Here is a 19,680-nt window from a genome sequence, read left to right on the forward strand (position 1 = left end):
TGTTTAGTTCCTCATTTAAGATTGGTCCTACTCTCCTGATATTCCTCCAAAGCCTGTTCTGTTCTTAGCTGCCTGGACCTTAAGTACATTTCCCTTTACCTCTTGGCTAGTTGCACAATCTCTCCTGTCATCCACGGTTCATGCAACTTGCCTTTCCTATTCCTTGTTTTTAAAGGGACATACCTATCCTGCACTATCTTTGAAAGCCTCCCACATATCAAACATGGACTTCCCTTCAAATAGCTGGCCCCAATCCACATTCCCAGCTCCTGCCAAATTTTGATATAATTGGCCTTTGCTAATTTAGTACTCTTCCCTTAGGACTGCTCTCACCCTTGTCTATGAGTATTCTAAAACTTGTAGAATCGTAGTCACTATTCCTAAGAAATCCCCCACTGCAACTTCTACCACCTGGTCTGGTTCATTCCCCAAGACCAGGTCCAATATGGCCCCTTCACTTGTTGGCCTATTGACATACTGCTCGAATGCTCTTTACAAATTCTGCCCCATCCAGACACTAAGTGTATCCCAGTCAATGTTGGAAAAATTAAAATCTCTCATCACCACCATCCTGTTGTCTCTACATCTTTCCATAATCTGTTTACCTATTTGTTCTTCTACCTCATGCTCACTGTTGGGAGGCCTGTAGTACAGTCCCAACAATTAACTGCTCCCTTTTTATTTCTCAGCTCTACCCATAATGCCTCACTGCTCAACCCGTCCATAGTGTCCTCCTTTAGCACAGCCGTGATATCTTCCCTGACCAGCAATGCAACTCCTCCCCCACTTTTACTTTCTTCCCTGTCCTGTCTGAAGCATCAATATCTTGGAACATTTAGGTGCCAATCTCACCCATCCTTCAACCAAGTCTCTGTGACCGCAATAATGTCATACTCGCAGGCACCAATTCAAGCCCTAAGTTTGTCTGCCTTACCAACTATACTCCTTACAGTAAAGCATGTGCACTTCAGACCGCCAGTTCCTTTGCATTCATCTGCTCTCTGCCTACTCTTCCCCTTGGTAATGTTAACTTCATGATCCTGTTCTTTACAGTCTCCAGTTTCCACCTCACTGTCTACTAGTCTTCTCTTCTGCTTCCCAGCTCCTCTTCCACATTAGTTTAAACCCTCCCCAACAGCAGTAGCAAAATTTCCCCAAGGACATTACCAGTCTCTTTCAGGTGTAGACCATCCAATTTGTAATAGTCCCACCTTCCCCACAACTAGTTCCAATTTCCCACAAATCTGAACCCTTCCCTCCTCCACCATCCCTCAAGCCACATGCTCATCCTGCCTATTCTTTCATTTCTACCCTGGTTAGCACGTGGCACTGGTAGCAATCCTGAGATCACTGAGGTCTTTGAGGTCCTTCTCTTTAACTTCTCTCCTAGCTCCCTGAATTCTGCTTTCAGGACCTAATCTCATTTTTTACTTGTATCATTGGTGCTTATATGCTTCATGACAACTGGCTGTTCACCCTCCCCTCTCAGAATGCTCTACAGTCGATTGGTGACATCCCTGACCAGAGCACCTAGGAGTCAACATTACATCCGGGAGTCTCATTTCCGGCCACAGAACTGCCTATCTACTCCCCTTACAATAGAATCTCCTATGATATGGCCCTATGAGTCTTTTTCTTGCACTCCTGAATAGCAGAACACACCACAGTGCCTTGATCCTGGCATCTGCTGCCCTCCCCTGGTGAGCCATCTCCCCTAACACTATCCAAAATGATATACCCGTTTTGGAGGGAGATGACCGCAGGGGACACCTGCACAGCCTTCCTACTCTTTCTCTACCTTTTGGTCACTCATTCACTATCTCCCTTAGCAATTCTAATCTGCAGTGTGACCAATTCACTAAACGTGCTATCCACGACCTCCTCAGCATCACAGGTGTTCCACAGTGATTCCATCCGCAGCTCCAGTACCGTCATGGGTCAAGCAAGAGCTGCAGCTGGACACACTTCTTGCAAGTGTAAGAGTCATGGACATCAACCACGTCCTGGAGTTCCCACATCAAGCAAGAGGCACGTGCCACAGGTCTGAGGTCCCCTGCTATTGTAAACCTTAGCTTTAACTCAGCTAACTAATACTAAACAATGCACTTAAATGTATAAATGGGTAGGTCAATGATCCAGTGGGCCTGCTCCTATTACTTTTTTAAAATGTTATATGTCATGGCATGTGAAAACCTGAAGCACATTATAAAAAAGATAGAAAAGTTATTCAGTGGAAAACTACAAAATACAACCCAAAGGGTAATGTAAGAAAAAACATGTTCTCGCCATGTGTTGTTCAGAGTATGAAATGCACTGTCTGGAAATGTAGTGGAGGAGGGTTCAATTAAGGCATTCAAGAGGACATTGAATAGTTGTTTGGATAGTAATGGCATGCAGGGAAAAAAGCAGGAGATTGGGATTAAACGACAGACCTGGTGAAGGCAGAATAGGCTGAATGGCCTTCCTCTGCATAGTGATAATTCTGTTACTCTGTGATTCTTCAATACAAAGGTGATTTTATGTTCCGTATTGGTAAGAGACTGGAGGCATACAGCTTTGTTGCAACATAATTCCTCTCAGCACTGCTTCCAGTCATGTTTTGAAACAGATGGCAGTATAGTGGTAAGGTCACAGGACTAGTAGTCCCGAGGCCCAACAACATAGGGACATTAATTAGTCACCAATATACTGAATCTAAAAGGGTGGTGTTGGAGAAGCACAGGTCAGGCATCATCCGAGGAGCAGGAGAGTCAATGTTTTGGGCATTAGCCCTTCATCAGGAATGTGGATGGGGAAGGGGGATGAGAGATAAAAGAGGGGTGGGTATGGGCTTGGGCGGGGGGGGGGAAGGTAGGTGGGAAAGTGATAGTTGGATGCAGGTGGTGGGTAATTGTGATAAGTCAGTGGGGAGGATGGGAAGGAAGATGGCACAGGTAGGACAGCTCAACAGGGCAGTGCAAAGTTAGAGGGTTGGATGTGGGATGAGTGGTGGGAGGGGACATTTGGAAACTGGCGAAGTCAATGTTGATGTCGTGTGGTTGAAGGGTCCCAAGGCAGAAGATGAGGTGTTCTTCCTCCAGTCGGTGGGTGGCTTTAATTTGGTAGTCGAAGCATGTCCTTGGTGGAGTTGAAGTGGTTGGCCACAGGCGGTGGGGTCGTTTGGTGCGTGTGTCCCTGAAACAACTTGCGAGTTGGCCTCCTCTTCCTTATGTAGAGGAGACCACATCGAGAGCAACAGACGCAGTGGATGAGATGTTTGAATGTGCAGGAAAATCTCTGGCAGATGTGAAAAGATCCTTTGCAGCCTTGGATGGAGGTGAGGGGGCGGTGTGGGCACAGGTTTTACATCTCCACTAGCGGCAACGGAAGGTGCCAGGAGGGGAGGGTAGATTGGTGTGGACCTAACATGGGAGTCATGGAGGGAATGGTCTCTGCGGAATACAGGTTGGGATGGGAAGTGAAATATGTTCTTGGTGATGAGGTCTGCGTGTCGGTGGTGGAAATGATGGAGGATAACGTGCTGTATTCGGAGATTAGTGGGGTGGAAAGTGAGGACCAGGTGGGTTCTATTCTTGTTGCAGTTGGAGGGGTGGGGTTCGAGGGCAGAGGTGCAGGAAGTGGAGGAGATGCGCTGGAGGGCATTGTTGATCATGTGGGAGGTGAAATTGCAATCCCTGAAATAGGAGAACATCTGTGATGTCCTGGAGTGGATTTGTTCCTCCTGAGAACAGATATGGTAGAGGCGGAGGAATTGTGAGTAAGGGATTGTGTTTTTACAGGAGGTGGGGTGGGAGGTGTAATCAAGGTGATGGTAGGAATTCATTGGTTTGGAATAGATGTCTGTGTTGAGTTGGTCACTGGAGATGGAGACAAAGACGAAGAGGTCCAGAGAGGGAAGGGAGGTGTCAAAGATGGTCCATGTGAACTTGAGGTCAAGGTGGAAGGTGAAGTTTTGAACCATTCAACCTCTTCATGGGAGCACAAGGCAGTGCCAATACAGTCAGTCATTGATGTAGTAGAAGAAAAGAATGGGGATGGTGCGAGTGTAACTATGGAAGATGGACTGTTCCACGTACCTACAAAGAGGAAGGCATAGCTGAGGCCCTTGACTACCCCTTTGGTTTGATGGAAGTGGAAGGATTTGATGAAGTTATAGAGGAGACTATATTCACTAAAAGTTTTTAATTACACAGTTTTCTATCAGGTATCATTTTTACGTCACATTATTCGCTGACATAATATGTTAGTGAAATATCACACAGCATGTTCATTTACAATCCAGATTGTGCTAACACTTATACCGGAAACCAATTAGCCAGCCGACACTGTGATGCATTTGTGTGCTTGTAGTGTCTAGATAAATAGTCAAGATCCTATTTTATATAGATAAAAAGAATTTGAAGATGCAGTGCATCTTCTTCAAAAGAAGGGGTCATGGGATACAGCCAAACTCAACTGCTTCCCCGCCGTAACTCTGACCAACCAGAATCTATGTGCCTGGTCTAAGAATTAAATTGATCGTTAACTGTTCTTGCTGTGTCTCCATTCCATTACAGCCCCAAGAATCAGCACCATCTTCTCATTTTGTATAAAATGGTGTTTTTTTTCCCCACATCCATTTATTGCATTCTAGTTCTGATGAGTGCAAGAAGGCAGCACGGTGGCACAGTGGTTAGCACTGCTGCCTCACAGCGCCAGAGACCCGGGTTCAATTCCCGCCTCAGGCGACTGACTGTGTGGAGTTTGCACGTTCTCCCCGTGTCTGCGTGGGCTTCCTCCGGGCGCTCCGGTTTCCTCCCACAGTCCAAAGATGTGCAGGTCAGGTAAATTGGCCATGCTAAATTGCCCGTAGTGTTAGGTAAGGGGCGAATGTAGGGGTATGGGTGGGTTGTGCTTCGGCGGGGCGGTGTGGATTTGTTGGGCCGAAGGGCCTGTTTCCACACTGTAAGTAATCTAATCTAATCTAAAACCATCAACTTTTAGTGTCCTTTTAGCAATGTATACATTTAAATGTGACAGTTTTAGTCCGAAAGAACTAGCTCATATTGATTGTTCTGAGATGTTTTAGGAGGACCTTTTGGACATTCTTACAGAAAATATTTGAAAGAGTTATTGTTAATGTCAGTCTTTTAAAGCAAACATAGATATTTAAGATGCTATTGAATTGGTTTTGATGCTGGTTGATTGTGAATATTGAGTGTTTTTGTATTTGCTTGATTTTTATAGAAGTTGAGAAAGCAAAGACATCATGGGCCAGAAGCAAGGAGGGTTTATAAATAGGAATGATGTGGACATGCCAGTGTTGAATAGGACAAAGTTAAAAATCACGTGACACCAGGTTATAATCTAACAGGTTTACTTGAAAGTACAAGCTATTGGAGCACTGCTGTTTCGTCAGGTAGCTAATGGGGCAGAATACATAGGACACAGAATTTATAAGTAAAAGATCAAGTGTCATACAACTGATGCTATGTATTAGACAAACCTAGATGGCTGTTAAGTCTGTAATCACAGAGAATGGGGATGCAGGTTTCAATGGATTAATATGTAATATTAATCAGGCACACACATTCTGACCCCACACACACTTTCTCTCTCCCTCACATACACACACACATCTATGGGGGTGAATTTGCATTTGCACACACATTCTATTTTGTTCAAAAAGCACACAATCTGTAAGCAGTCAATGTGAAATTTTATAAATTCCTACTTTGGAAATAAAACCAGTTTACCTCCAGGCTGGGATACAGACAGACTCTGACCTCACACCTTTAATGCATTGTCTGAGCTGAGATGTCACATTTAAAAAAAAACTGATAAAACTTTAAGTTATCTCAGCGTAGTGATTTGAAATACATTCTGGAATTTATATATTAATCAATTGAAACTTGCATCCCCATTCTAAGTGATTAAAGACTTAACAGCAATCTAGGTTTGTCTAATACATCATATCAGTTGTATGACACGTTGACCTTTTACTATAAATTTTGTATCCTATGTATCCTGCTCCACTAGCTACCTGAGGAAGGAGCAGTGCTCCAAAAGCTTCTATTTTCAAATAAACCTGATGGACAGTAACCAGGTGTTGTGTGATTTTTAACTTAGAAATAAGAAGGTATGAGGTTTTTCAAAGAGAAATCCATGAGAGATTTTCAACAGTCCAATACTGTTGATTAGAAGTATTGTAAGCACCGGTTGTAAGGAAACATAACAGAAAATAATTTACAAAAAAAAAATCATGATTTGGTTCAGTTCAATCCATTCACTAAGAGCTGCAGTTTCTCTTTACAATGGCCAGGTTACTGACTCTATTGTAATATGTCTCATACGTAGACAAAATCTAGATTGGCTCGCATCAAGGAGAATAGAACGTACACCAACAAAACAGATTATTTTGCGAACTTCTCAATGCGTTCTTTCAGGAAAACCACAATTGTTGAAAGTTCTCTTCATTAGTAGAGGGATGCAGAGCAGATTTGTGTATGCTTATTTGGCACACCCTGGGTGAAAATATCCTGAAACTTCCTCATTCCTGATGAAGGGCTTATCCCCAAAACATTAGCTCTACTCTCCTGTTCCTCGGATGCTGCCTGACCCAGTTGTGCTTTTCCAGTGCCACACTTTTCGACTCTGATCTCCAGCATCTGCAATCCTCACTTGCTCTCAAAATTTCCTGTGACTGCTTCAATTGCTTTCGAGATTAATTGCCTTTCTTTACAGGTGGTCTTTCAGCATGTGTAGCTGAAAATGTGTTGCTGGAAAAGCGCAGCAGGTCAGGCAGCATCCAAGGAACAGGAGAATCGACGTTTTGGGCATAAGCCCTTCTTCAGGAATCCTGAAGAAGGGCTTATGCCCAAAACGTCGATTCTCCTGCTCCTTGGATGCTGCCTGATCTGCTGCGCTTTTCCAGCAACACATTTTCAGCTCTGATCTCCAGCATCTGCAGTCCTCACTTTCTCATTTCAGCATGTGTAGCCCCACAAAGAGATTTTCCTGTAATAACACCTTCAAAATGATTCTCTTATCCTTAGCTAACCCCATTTTTCATTCTTTCCCCTTTTTATCCTTCTCTTGCTGTGCTACTACCCAATTTCCATCTACCCCCTCTTATCCTGACTTCTTTCCTCTCTTCTAGACCTCTTCCAATTTCCCTTTTCCTCCCCTCTACCAGCTACTCACCTTTACTTCTCGCCATCGCTTTTCTTATGCTTTTCTTATCTAGCTACTTCTTTCATCTCCAGTATCTCCTCCTTACATTCTTTCCATTCTTCTCCATACTCTAATCCTTTAATTATTAAAACAAATATTAGGTCTCAACTTCCAATGTATGACACCACACAAGATCAACGAATAATTTAAAATGTCTGCTAATCATTATTTCTAGTACCTTCAAAACAAATTAAATACTTTTATAATTTCCTTTGTTGTACCATAGTTATTTATAAATGTCAAAATTCCTTCTAATTGTTATAAATTGCTAATTGCAAGTTTATAATTTTAAGTTGTGAAATATGTCAGAAAAAATTATTTTTCAATTATGTTAAATATTACCTATTTTGGTAACTACTTTTTCAAAAGTTAATTATTGAGGCTCTTGCTACAACTTTATCCCTTGTAATAACTGAGGAAGCCGTCAGCATTGACTCTGGAAGTCACAAAGTCTCATGTCATCAAGTCAATCATGAGTAAGAAAACCTCTTTCCGATTACCACCTACCATATAACTGTAGGTGATCAATCAGTACTCCTCCATGTTGAGCATCAATTAGGAAAAGCAATGAGGGTGGCAAAGGTACGGAGAGTATTCTGGATGGGAATATCAATGTCCTATATCAAGAATGATTGCAGTACAATTCCTGACTGTGTTGGCCAAGTCCAAAAAGGAAAAAGTCTCAGTTAATTTTCAAATATGTATGACTTCATAATTTGTTCATTCTTTGAACTTGATTGGCTGGTCAGTTGAAAGAAAAAAAATGATAGAGGCACAGTTTAAATATCTCAGGCAAGCAACTTCTAAATTACCTTTGAATAAAAATTGCATATGCTATACACCTCAACTATGTCATGTGGAAAAAGTTCAACATGCAAGCAATTCTCTTGAGAAGCTTCGTTTGAACATACAAATTCACAACATGTCTTAAAAGGTTCATTAAAATATCTAAATGTCGCAGTCTACAGTCAATTGTCGACATCAAGTTTTTCCTAGTTATTCAAAGTTGCCAATCTGCTGCCATTCATGCCAATTGTTAGCTGTTTCATATTGAGTCCATGTTAACTATGTGGATAATGACTGTCAAAAATAATTTTGCTTACAATTTCATGGATTCAGCTTAACTTTGACATATTCCTCAATAACTTAGCTGAGATTTTAATCACTTAAGAGGTAAACTACACCGTATGGATAACAAACTATTCTGATATAAAAATAAATGTATGACTTGAAACAAAATTGTACAGATAAGACATTGTGGTTTCATGCAGGATTTTATTTATTAAATGTTGAAAGACATCTGAAATAAAGTTTAATTTGCAAATTTTATATTAGTAGCAGGCATACAGATTTTAACATATTCAAGTAGATTCCTATTTACAATTGTGACGTTCAGTTGTGTAATACACTTAATAAAAAGCAGCAAAAAAATGATTTTTGTGCAATCCTAATTCTTAACATACAATTTGTGATGGATTTATTTAGCATATACTTAGACACAGAAGCAGACAATTCATCCCAATTACTTCTGGTTCACACATGCCTTCTTCCATTTCCTCAATTAATATAACCCATTATTTTCTCCCCAATCATCTATTTGTTTCCCTTCTCTTTAAGTACATCTCTACATTTCACTTCAATTACCGCCATGGAAGTGAGTTCCACATTCTCACCACTCTTCGGTCAAGGTGTTTCTTTCAAAGTCCTTGATGGAATTCTTGGTGCCCATCTTAAATTGATAGTATCTTCACTATCAGTGAAAATGTTCTCTCTGTACCCACTCTACCAAAATCTTTCATAATTTTAAAGATATGTATTTGTTAACCACTCAAGTTTCTTTCAAGGGAAGAGACACCCAAACTATTCATCCATTTCACTGCATCATCTCCAGTGCTATATATCTATTTTAAAAAATGGTGACCAGAATTACATACATTATTCTAAGTGTGGTCTAACTGGAGGCCTCTAGAAAAACCAGACAAATTGCATCTATTACATTATTTTGTCTATCTCTACCTCTTCCTTAAACAATGACACAAGACAGGTCAAACAAGATCTTCTCCTTTTACAAGAGATTCAGACTAATGCGCTGGTGGAGTGAGTTTGAATCCCACTATGGCAGATGTGAAATTTGAATTTGATTAATACATCGAGAATTAAAGCTAGTCTAATGGTGATTATGAAACCATTATCAATTGTTGTAAAAATCCATCTGCTTAATTACCACTCTTAAGGGGGAAAAATGTGCTGTCCTTACCTGGTCTGGCCTACATGTGTCTCTAAACACATGATATCATTGACTCTCATATGCCCTCTTTATGCAGTTGCATCAAACCGCTAGGAGTCTAAAAAAAGGAATGAAACTGAATGAACCACTCAACACTGGAAATGACAACAGCAAACCCAGCCTTGTTGACCCTACAAAACCCCTCCTTAATAACATCCATTACCTTACAATTACATCATAATCACTACCTCTGAACATGTCCTGTTCCACTGACAGGACAGACCCACCAAAGTTGACAATAGTGTCATACAGTCAGGAGGAAATTGCTTTGGGAGCCCTCAACATTGACTCTGGGCCCCAGGAAGTCTCATGTCATCAAGTCAGTCATGAGTAAGAAAACCTGTCAGATTATTATTTAGCACGCAACTTCAGGTGATGAATCAATACTCCTCTATGCTAAGCATCAATTATGAAAAATGCCAAGGGGTGACAAAGTTACAGAAAGTAACAGAAATCTACAATACCAAGAGTGACTCGTTGGTACAAGTTCTGTTGAGCTGGCCGAATCCAAGGTCAAAGCTGCTAGACTATGCTACATATACTTAGGGAACCACCAAGTGGGAAAAACCTGCTTAACCGCATTCTCTTGAATCTACCCAGTGCAGATGTGCCTGTCCATGACAGTATTAACAAGTATGATCACTGCACAGTTCTTTTCAAGATGAAGTTGCATTTTCACATCGAGGATACCCTCCAACGTGTTGTCTTATTACTACTTTGGGATTGTGGAAGTGGGATAAATTCCAAATAGGTTGAGCAAAACTCTGTATCCATGAGGAGCTATGGGCCATCAGCAGCTGCAGAATATATTCAACGACAATGTAACCTCATGCACCAACATACTTCCTGCTCTGCAAGTATCATCAAGCCAGGGGATGAACCCTGCAATGGTGCAGAGGGCATGCTAGGAATAGCACCTAGTATACCTAAAACGGTTAGGTGTTAACATGGTGCAGCTACAACACAGAACTACTTGCATGCCAAACATCAGAAGCAGCATTTAGTAGAAAGGGTTCAATGATCCCGCAACCAATGGATGAGACCAAAGCCTTGCAGTCCTGCCACATCTAGTCATAATTGGTGGTGGACAATTAACTCACTGGAGAAGGGGTATCCACAGTTATTTCTATCTCCATCAATTAGGGAGCCCAGCACATTGGGCGAATAGTAAGTCTGAAGCCTTTGTTAACATCTTCAGCCAGAAGTCCCAAGTAAGTGATTCATTTGGTCTCCTCTGGAGGTTTGTGGAATCACAGATGTCAGCGTTCAGATAATTTGATTCACTCCACAAGATGTCAAGATACTCTTTAACACACTGGATACTGGAAAGGTGATGGGACCTGATGACATTCCAACAACAGTACAAGAGATTGGTGCTGCACAGCTAGCCATGCTGGAGTAGAGTGGTGGTGGAAAAGCACAGCAGTTCAGGCAGCATCCGAGGAGAAGTAAAATCAACGTTTCGGGCAAAAGCCCTTCATCAGGAATACAGGCAGAGTGCCTGAAGGGTGGAGAGATAAATGAGAGGAGGGTGGGGGTGGGGAGAAAGTAGCACAGAGTACAATAGGTGAGTGGGGGCGAGGATGAAGGTGATAGGTTAGGGAGGAAGGTGGAGCGGATAGGTGGAAAAGAAGATAGGCTGGTAGGACAGGTCATGGGGACGGTGCTGAGCTGGAAGTTTGGAATTGGGGTGAGGTGGGGGAAGGGGAAATGAGGAAACTGGTGAAGTCCACATTGATGCCCTGGGGTTGAGCTAGCCATGCCTCTAGCCAACCTGTTGCAGTACACCTGTGACAACATCACTTACCCAGCAATGTGGAAAATTGACCAGATACTTTCTATCCACTAACAAGAACAAATCCAATCTGACCAATTACTGCACTGATGACCAAGAGTAGACTGAGAGAGAAGTAATTGTTGACAGTGCTATGAAGCTGTAGTTACTCAGTAATTATCTGCATACTGATTCAGAGTTTCAATTCTGCCAAGGCTTCTCAGCTAATTACAGCCTTGGTTCCATCATGAACCAAAAATCTGAACTCCAGAGGTGGGAGAGAGTGACTACCCTTGACATCAAAGTAGCATTTGATTAAGAGTGCTATTGTGGTGCCCTAGCAAAATCAGAGTTAATTGGAATTGAGGAAATCAGGTCAATAATCTCAGTCTCTGTACATTACTGGAGGAGTTCTTCAGTATCCAACACCAATCCATCTTCAGTTATTTCATCATTGACTTTCCTTCCACTTTAAAGGTCAGATTGAGGACTTTTGGTGATAATTGCAAATTGATAAACATCATTTGCAACTCCTAGGTTACTGAAACAGCTCATGTTCAAAAAGACTTGAACACATCCAGCCTGTGCCATAAAATGGCAAGTAACATTTGCACCACACAGGTGTCAGGCAGTGACCATCTCAAACAAGAAACAATCTAACTATTTCTCATTGATGTCCGATGGCATCATCATTGTTGAAATCTCTACTATCAACATCCTGGTGGTTACCACGTCAGTGGCTAGGATTATGATCGTAATGGAAGGCATCATCAATATGAACAAAGGACTTCATCTCCATAAGCGGCACAGTGGTTAGCACTGCTGCCTCACAGCGCCAGAGACCCAGGTTCAATTCCTGCCTCAGGTGACTCTGTGTGTAGTTTGCACATTCTCCCCGTGTCTGTGTGGGTTTCCTCTGGGTGCTCCGGTTTCCTCCCACAATCCAAAAATGTGTAGGTTAGGTGAATTGGCCATGCTAAACTGCCCACAGTGTTAGGTGAAGGGGTAAATGTAGGGGAATGGGTCTGGGTGGGTTGTACTTCGGCAGGTCGGTGTGGACTTGTTGGGCGAAGGGCCTGTTTCCACACTGTAAGTAACCTAAATATGGGCCATGTGATGGTCACTCTAATGAATACTGTCATGGACAGACGCACCAGTCATTAAGTACTATCCAATCCCACTTCCCAGCACTTGCACCATAGCCTTGCATGCTATGAAATTTCAAGTGCTCATCTAAGTACTTTTTAAATTTTGCAATCTATTTACCCTTGGGAGAAGATTTGTAGCTCGGTGCTCGTTGTTGTGGTTTTGTTCGCCGAGCTGGGAGTTTGTGTTGCAGACATTTCGTCCCCTGTCTAGGTGACATCCTCAGTGCTTGGGAGCCTCCTGTGAAGCACTTCTGTGATGTTTCCTCGGCATTTATAGTGATTTGTATCTGCTGCTTCTGGTTGTCAGTTCCAGCTGTCCGCTAGAGTGGCTGGTATATTGGGTCCATGTCGATGTGCTTACTGATTGAATCTGTGGATGAGTGCCATGCCTCTAGGAATTCCCTGGCTGTGCTCTGTTTGGCTTGTCTTATAATAGTAGTGTTGTCCCAGTCGAACTCATGTTGCTTGTCATCTGAGTGTGTGGCTACGAAGGATAGCTGGTCATGTCGTTTCGTGGCTAGTTGGTGTTCATGGATATGGATCGTTAGCTGTCTTCCTGTTTGTCCTATGTAGTGTTTTGTGCAGTCCTTGCATGGAATTTTGTCCACTACATTGGTTTTGCTCATGCTGGGTAACGGGTCCTTCGTCCTGGTGAGTTGTTGCCTGAGAGTGGCCGTTGGTTTGTGTGCTGTTATGAGTCCTAGTGGTCACAGTAGTCTGGCTGTCAGTTCAGAAATGTTTTTGATGTATGGTAGTGTGGCTAGTCCTTTGGGTTGTGACATGCCCTCATTCCATTGTCTTTCCCTTAGGCATCTGTTGATGAAATTGCAGGGGTATCTGTTTTTGGCGAATACATTGTATAGGTGTTCTTCTTCCTCTTTTTGCAGTTCTGGTGTGCTGCAGTGTGTTGTGGCCCTTTTGAACAGTGTCTTGATGCAACTTCTTTTGTGTGTGTTGGGGTGGTTGCTTTCATAGTTTAGGACTTGGTCTGTGTGTGTGACTTTCCTGTATACCTGTGTGGTGAATTCTCCGTTCGGTGTTCTCTGTACCATCACATCTAGGAATGGGAGTTGGTTGTCCTTTCTGTGTTGTAATATCGTGTTTTAAATCTGAACTGGCATTTTTGGTGAAGGCTGTTTAACCTTTGGCCTCACTTCAGCTCCACGTTCCTGACACTTGACCAAGGGACTAGCAAGCCAGAGGATTGCCTCATGGAACTGCACTTCAGCCTGATCCATGGTTGTAGTTTATCTGTCTGGCTTGCTCGCTTCCACAGTCTCTCCTGTGCCATCATGGCCTTTGAGAATGACCATGTGGTGTTTTCTTCTCTGCTTGAGGATTTCCAGAATCAGTGGGCATAGCAGCAACTAGAATATTGTAAAAACTTAATCATGTAACTTTATTATATAAGTTACATTTGTCTTTGATTATCAAGTTTAATTGCTGTGCAGTTTTAATAAAGTTATTGATTCTCTGGTAACTGTAAAAATAGGAATAATGTATAAAAGATGCATTAAGTATCTCCCTTAAAATAAGATTACAGGATTAAACTGATGGTGTAAGTTTCATTTTACTAGAAACTGACTTATATTCAGTTTCACTAAAATCAACTGTAATGTGTATCTTGATATATGCCAACCGTGTTAAATGCGGGGGGAGGGGAACCAATGACTCAGTGGACATGGGATATCCTAATTAAGGCTCTGCAATAGTGAAATGCGAACTTAATAGATGTCTAAGTAATAAACATAGTACAAAGTTATGACAAGATTATTTTTATATCATATTTAACAAAGCTACTTAAAAATTGTTGTTTACCAACGTACGAATGTGAAATGAGAGATGTTTTTGTAAACATAAGTAAATTATTCCATGGTAAATTACTTTGATAGGGGAGTGAACTATTAAGACTGGATTACTGACTTATGAACAGCTCCAAGAATAACAACTGACAACAGACAGAAATGAACAAAGGGGATACAAATGAACAAAGAGTAAGTTTGAAGATTGGCTATCCCTAGACAACAGTAAAATTGATCGAGAAACTGCACAGAATAGATATTGGGTAAAACAATCCTTAGCTGAAAATGTGTTGCTGGAAAAGCACAGCAGGTCAGGCAGCATTCAAGGAGCAGGAGAATCGATGTTTCTTCAGGAAACCTGAAGAAGGGCTCATGCCCGAATGTCGATTCTCCTGCTCCGAGGATGCTGCCTGCCCTGCTGCGCTTTTCCAGCAACACATTTTCAGCTCTGATCTCCAGCATCTGCAGTCCTCACTTTCTCCTAAAACAATCCTTAGCACTCTCTAAGCTCAAGGTATACATTGAACAAACAACTCAACTTGCTATTCGTTATCTTGTATTAAAGTGTAACCTCTAGAGGACTGTGGGACCATGCAACAAGCAAACACCACGTATACCCCCAAAAATGATATTAAGTTTTTAGACTGGAAAGGTTCTAGTTGGGAGAAACTCCCAACTTCCATCTTGCTGATTTTAATCTAATATTCTCGGGTAGTTGGTAAGACCTCAAGAAAAAGCATGGCACTTTGCAGGGAGAAAGCAAAGAGCTGCTCATATATGCCAGTGTCCTACCCTGACCTGGACTGGTATTCACTTCTTGTCACTTCTATGCTTTTGTTATATAATTGGAACACTATTCCATCTTGATTAAACTCAACATGATTATCAAGAAAGAAGGTGCTGTCCAAATTATAGTGAAAGAAGATATAGCTGTGGTGCGGGGGGCATTGTTAGGAACTTAACTTTGCTTAATAAATATTAATAACCTACACTTAGCTGTACAGGGCACAATTGACAAAGTATGGACAGATGGCAAATGAAATTTCATGCAGAGAAGTTTGGAGTGATCGATATTGATAGGAAGAATGAGGTGAGGCAATAAAAATTAAGGGATACAAATCTAAATGGGGTCAGGAGCAAAGGAACATCCGACTAGATGTGCACACATCATTGAATATGGCAAGGTAGATTGAGCAAGCAATTATTAAAACATGCAGAATTCTTGGGCATTACACACAGGGGACAGAATAGAAAAACAAGGAAGTTATGATAAATTGATATAAACATGGTTCAGCCTCAACGGAAATATTTTGCAAATTTCTGGGAACCTTTAGAAAGGATGTTATGAAGATCATAAGATGGAGAAGAACCAGACCATTATGTCTCCATCAAGTCTCCTCTGCCATTCAATGAGATCATGGTTGATCCAATAATTCTCACCTCCACATTTCTGTCTTTTTCTCATAACCCTTGATTCTCTTTTTGATTAAAAAATCTATCTCAGCCTTGAATATACTTAACAGGTCAGCCTCTACAGCCCTCTGCCCTAACGAATGCCACAGATTCGCTACCCTCTGACAGAAGGTATTTCTCTTCATCCCAGTCTTAAATAGATGACCCATGTTTCAGAGATTATGCTCTCTGATCATAGACTGTCCCACAGGGAGAACAAAGTCTCAGCATCTACACTGTCAAGGCCCCTAAGAATCTTATATGTTTCAATAAGGTCTCCACTTAATCTTCTAAATGCTAATGAATACAATTCAACCTCAACTTATTAAAAAAATCCCTTCATTACTAGGATCAACCTAGTGAAACTTCTCTGGATTCCCTCCAATGTCAGTACATCTTTCCATAGCCAATGAAACCAAAACTATTCACAGTCTTCCAGTTGTGGTCCGACTAGTGCTCATATCGTTTTAACAAGGACTACCTATTTTTATCCTTCATTCCTGTTTCCTATTGCCTACTGAAATTGTATCCTAGCTTTATGTTATTTATGCACAAGAACTGCCAAATCCTTCTTTGCTGTAGCTTTTTGCAGTCTTTCTCCATTTAAACAATACTAAGCTTCTCTATTCTTCTGCCAAAGTGCATAACATCACATTATATTTCATCTGACACATGTTGCCTACTCAATTAACCCATCTATATTGTTTTGCAAACCGAGTGATCCTCACCACTTGTCTTCCAATCTATTTTTGTGTCACCCATCTTGGCTATAAAATCTTCACTTTCCTCATCCAAGTAATATATATAGTATGTATACTGTAAGTAATTGTGACTCCAATGATAGCAGTTACAAGTTCCTATCTTAAACATACTCCCCTCTTTCTCAATTCTGTCTTCTATAAGTTAGCTAATTCTTCAGTCATGCTAATATTTTCTATCTCCAAAACTATGGGGTCTTATTAAGTAACCTAGCATGTGGTACCTTACTAAATGCCTTCTGAAAATACAAATATATTTCCTCAATCCTTAACGTAAACTGCTTGTCACCTCTTGAAAGGATTTTACTGAATTTGTTAGACATGATTCGTGAAGCCATGTTGATTTTGGTTGATCCTTTTTTTTAAAAAAATGCTCTGCTATTATAGTCTTTAAAATAAACCCATTTTACCGATTATAGACATTAAACTAAGTGCTCTACAATTACTTGCCTTGTTGCTTTCACTTTTAAAAACGTGTTACAATGGCACCAAAATTAGAGTGGATGCATAAAATATATAGGAAAATATTTCTAGACAGGTATTTGCTAATGACATAAAGATAGGTAGGGAGTAGGTTGTGAAGAGGGCATAAGAAGTCTGCATAGTGATATAGTCTTTTAGGTAATTGGGAAAATGCTAGAAACGATTGGATAAATTGGATTGAATAAATGGACACCTGGTTGGTAATGATCTGATTTGGTATAGTCAGCATAGATTTGTGAATAAAAAATTGTGCTTGACAAATTTGGAGTTTTTAAAAAGAACAAAATAGATAAAGGAGAGTCACTTAGCATAGTATACTTTCATTTTCAGAATGTTTTTAATAAAGTTTCTTAAAGGAGGTTGGTTAGAAACATTAAAACAAATGGGACAGGATGTAATATATTGGTTTGGATTAATGATTGATGTTATGCACCAGACCAAACCCTCTCAAAATATATTAAGACGACAGCCTACACCTTAACTTTTCTTATTGTAAGGGCAAGTGCCAGGCGTTGCAGTCCACATACAATTTGATTGATCAAACTACTCGACTTTATTTTACACTACAATTAAACACACATACAATAAAAATAAAAGGACTGACCTGGCTTAACTGTAACTCTATCAAAATGCTTAACAAAATAATATGTATATTAATTACTTCTAATTGCCTATTCCAATCTAGTAATATCCCATAAAAACACCCTCAGCAAAGGAAAATTCAGTAAAATAGATTGTCTCACATGTAATTGTAGCAGAAGGAAGAGAATCCCAGACTATAGCTATACTAAGGGCTTGCATATCCAGCTTCAAGACCCCAGTAACTGCTTTGGAAGGCTAAAACTAAAATCAAATCCTGGTTCTGTGGGAGCTTGGTCCCACCCATTCAGGTTGCTTCTATTGCTCCAACTTTTTTTTTAAAAAAAGGGTCTGACAAGTTGTTTACTTTATTGACTTTGAAGTAGACTGCTCGTCACCTCGGTCTCAATCTTTCTATATTTAAAAAAAAAGTACAAAATTTAACTCTTAAAGCCATAGAATCATGATGTTGGTTAACTGAATAAAAACTAGAGTAGAAATAAATGGGTCATTCTCATGTTGGGAAGTTGCAACGAGTGGGATATCACAAGGAACAGTACTTCGGCACCAGCTAATCACAACATTAATAGATTAATGATTTAGAGTTGGTGACCAAATATGATAATACAAAGCTAAGTTAAAATGTGTTTTGAGGAAGATGTAAAACAGCTTAAGGAGGATTTAGACAGACTTCGTAAAAGGGCAAGAATACAGCACCTGCAACATAATGTGGAAAATTGTAAGTTGTCCAGTTGGCAACAGAAATAGATGTGCAGAGTATTTCTTAAGGATGTCCTTGGTATCTTTGCCAATAAAAGTAATTTATGCTATTATGTAGGTGCAGCTATTAGGAAGGCTAATCGAATGTTAGACTTTTCAGAGGATTTGAGTACAGATTATATCTCGGTTGAAATTTTGGTCAAGATGAGGAGCGTTGCCCCCCCAGAGGCTTGTGAACTTCTGGAATTCTTTACCACAGAGGACTGTGGAAGCTTAACCTTTGAGTATGCTTAAGGCAGAGATTGATAGATATTGGGTTACAGGGTGATGCCCATATCTGCAGAATCATTTTCCATGGTTTCAATTACACAGAGTTTACTGCCACCGGAACATATTATAGGGAATGTTCCAGAACCAGGGAAAAAGTGAAAAATTACCCTACACCAGGTTATAGTCCAACAGGTTTATTTGGAAGCACCAGCTTTCAGAGTGCCATTCTTTCTTCAGGTGGTTGTGGGGTAGGACCAAAAGACACGGAATTTATATGAAAAGGTTACATTGTCATGCAGGTAAAATGATGTACTTAACAAACCTCGATATTTAACAAATAATCATGACTTTTTAAATATATCATTTTATCTGTCTGACACTGTAAATGTTTGCTTTAAATTCCATTTCTTATGGTCCTATTCCACAATCATCTGAAGAAAGAGCAGTGCTCCAAAAGCTTGTGCTTCCAAATAAACCTGTTGGGACTATAACCTGGTGTGGTGTGATTTTTAACTTTACCCATCCCAGTCCACCACCAGCTCCTCCACACATCAGAACCAGGGACCAGGAGGCTGCTAGGAAGGTACATTTCCCATTTAAATGAATGGGTTTGCTTCTATCCGTGGTTTCGGGCTTCCATGGTAGGTCCTGGAATATATCCCCCGCGAGTACTGCAACCACTTAATGAAGGAGCAGTGCTCCAAAAGCTAGTGCTTCTAAATAAATCTGTTGATCTATAACCTGGTGTTGTGTGATTTTTAACTTTGTGTTTGTGAAGTTCAGTCCTGAGGAAGAGGTGGGTAAAAGGCACTGAAGTTTTCAACTAACCATAATTCTGTTGAATATTGGAATAGACATGATGCATTATACCAATTAGGTGAAGAGCATGCATAGGGTCAAGAAAATTGAGAATAGCTAAAGGATACGTAGTACCAAGTGCTTGTATACAAAGCAGACAATATGGAATTGGGCTCCAAAGACCAAATACCATCCCAGTATTTCTTGCAAGTCCGGTTGTCTACCAGGTTATATCTCAGCACAAAATCAATGGCAATCCATTTTCAAAATTTATTCAATTACATTTAGTCTCACCTAGAAGCATTGCTTGGAGATATCTACTAAGCAAGGGATCCACCAACAACTTCCAGCTTCAAAATCACGATAACTGCGTCTGCGCGACTACAGGCACCGCGCT

General features: G+C 40.7%; 2 protein-coding genes across 3 annotated transcripts in view; one reads left to right on the forward strand and one right to left on the reverse strand.

The window, feature by feature from the left end:
* Positions 1-19,638, reverse strand: part of cfap210 (cilia and flagella associated protein 210) — a 194,296-nt gene extending 174,658 nt beyond the window's left edge. The window contains exons 1-2 of one of the 2 annotated variants that reach the window (XM_087989041.1): positions 19,578-19,638; positions 9,470-13,901 (exon numbers count right to left, since the gene is read on the reverse strand). The gene's annotated coding sequence lies outside the window, so the exon portion shown is untranslated. The remainder of the gene's footprint in view (positions 1-9,469; positions 13,902-19,577) is intronic. The other variant, XM_043693681.2, reaches the window with a different exon arrangement.
* klhl23 (kelch-like family member 23) overlaps positions 1-19,680 on the forward strand; it is a 49,315-nt gene that overhangs the window by 25,669 nt on the left and 3,966 nt on the right. The gene's annotated exons all lie outside the window — the stretch shown is intronic.

The sequence above is a fragment of the Chiloscyllium plagiosum genome, unplaced genomic scaffold (genome assembly GCF_037043375.1).
Source record: "Chiloscyllium plagiosum isolate Xiang-an unplaced genomic scaffold, Cpla_swu_hap1 HiC_scaffold_7, whole genome shotgun sequence".
Taxonomy (NCBI): Eukaryota; Metazoa; Chordata; class Chondrichthyes; order Orectolobiformes; family Hemiscylliidae; genus Chiloscyllium; species Chiloscyllium plagiosum.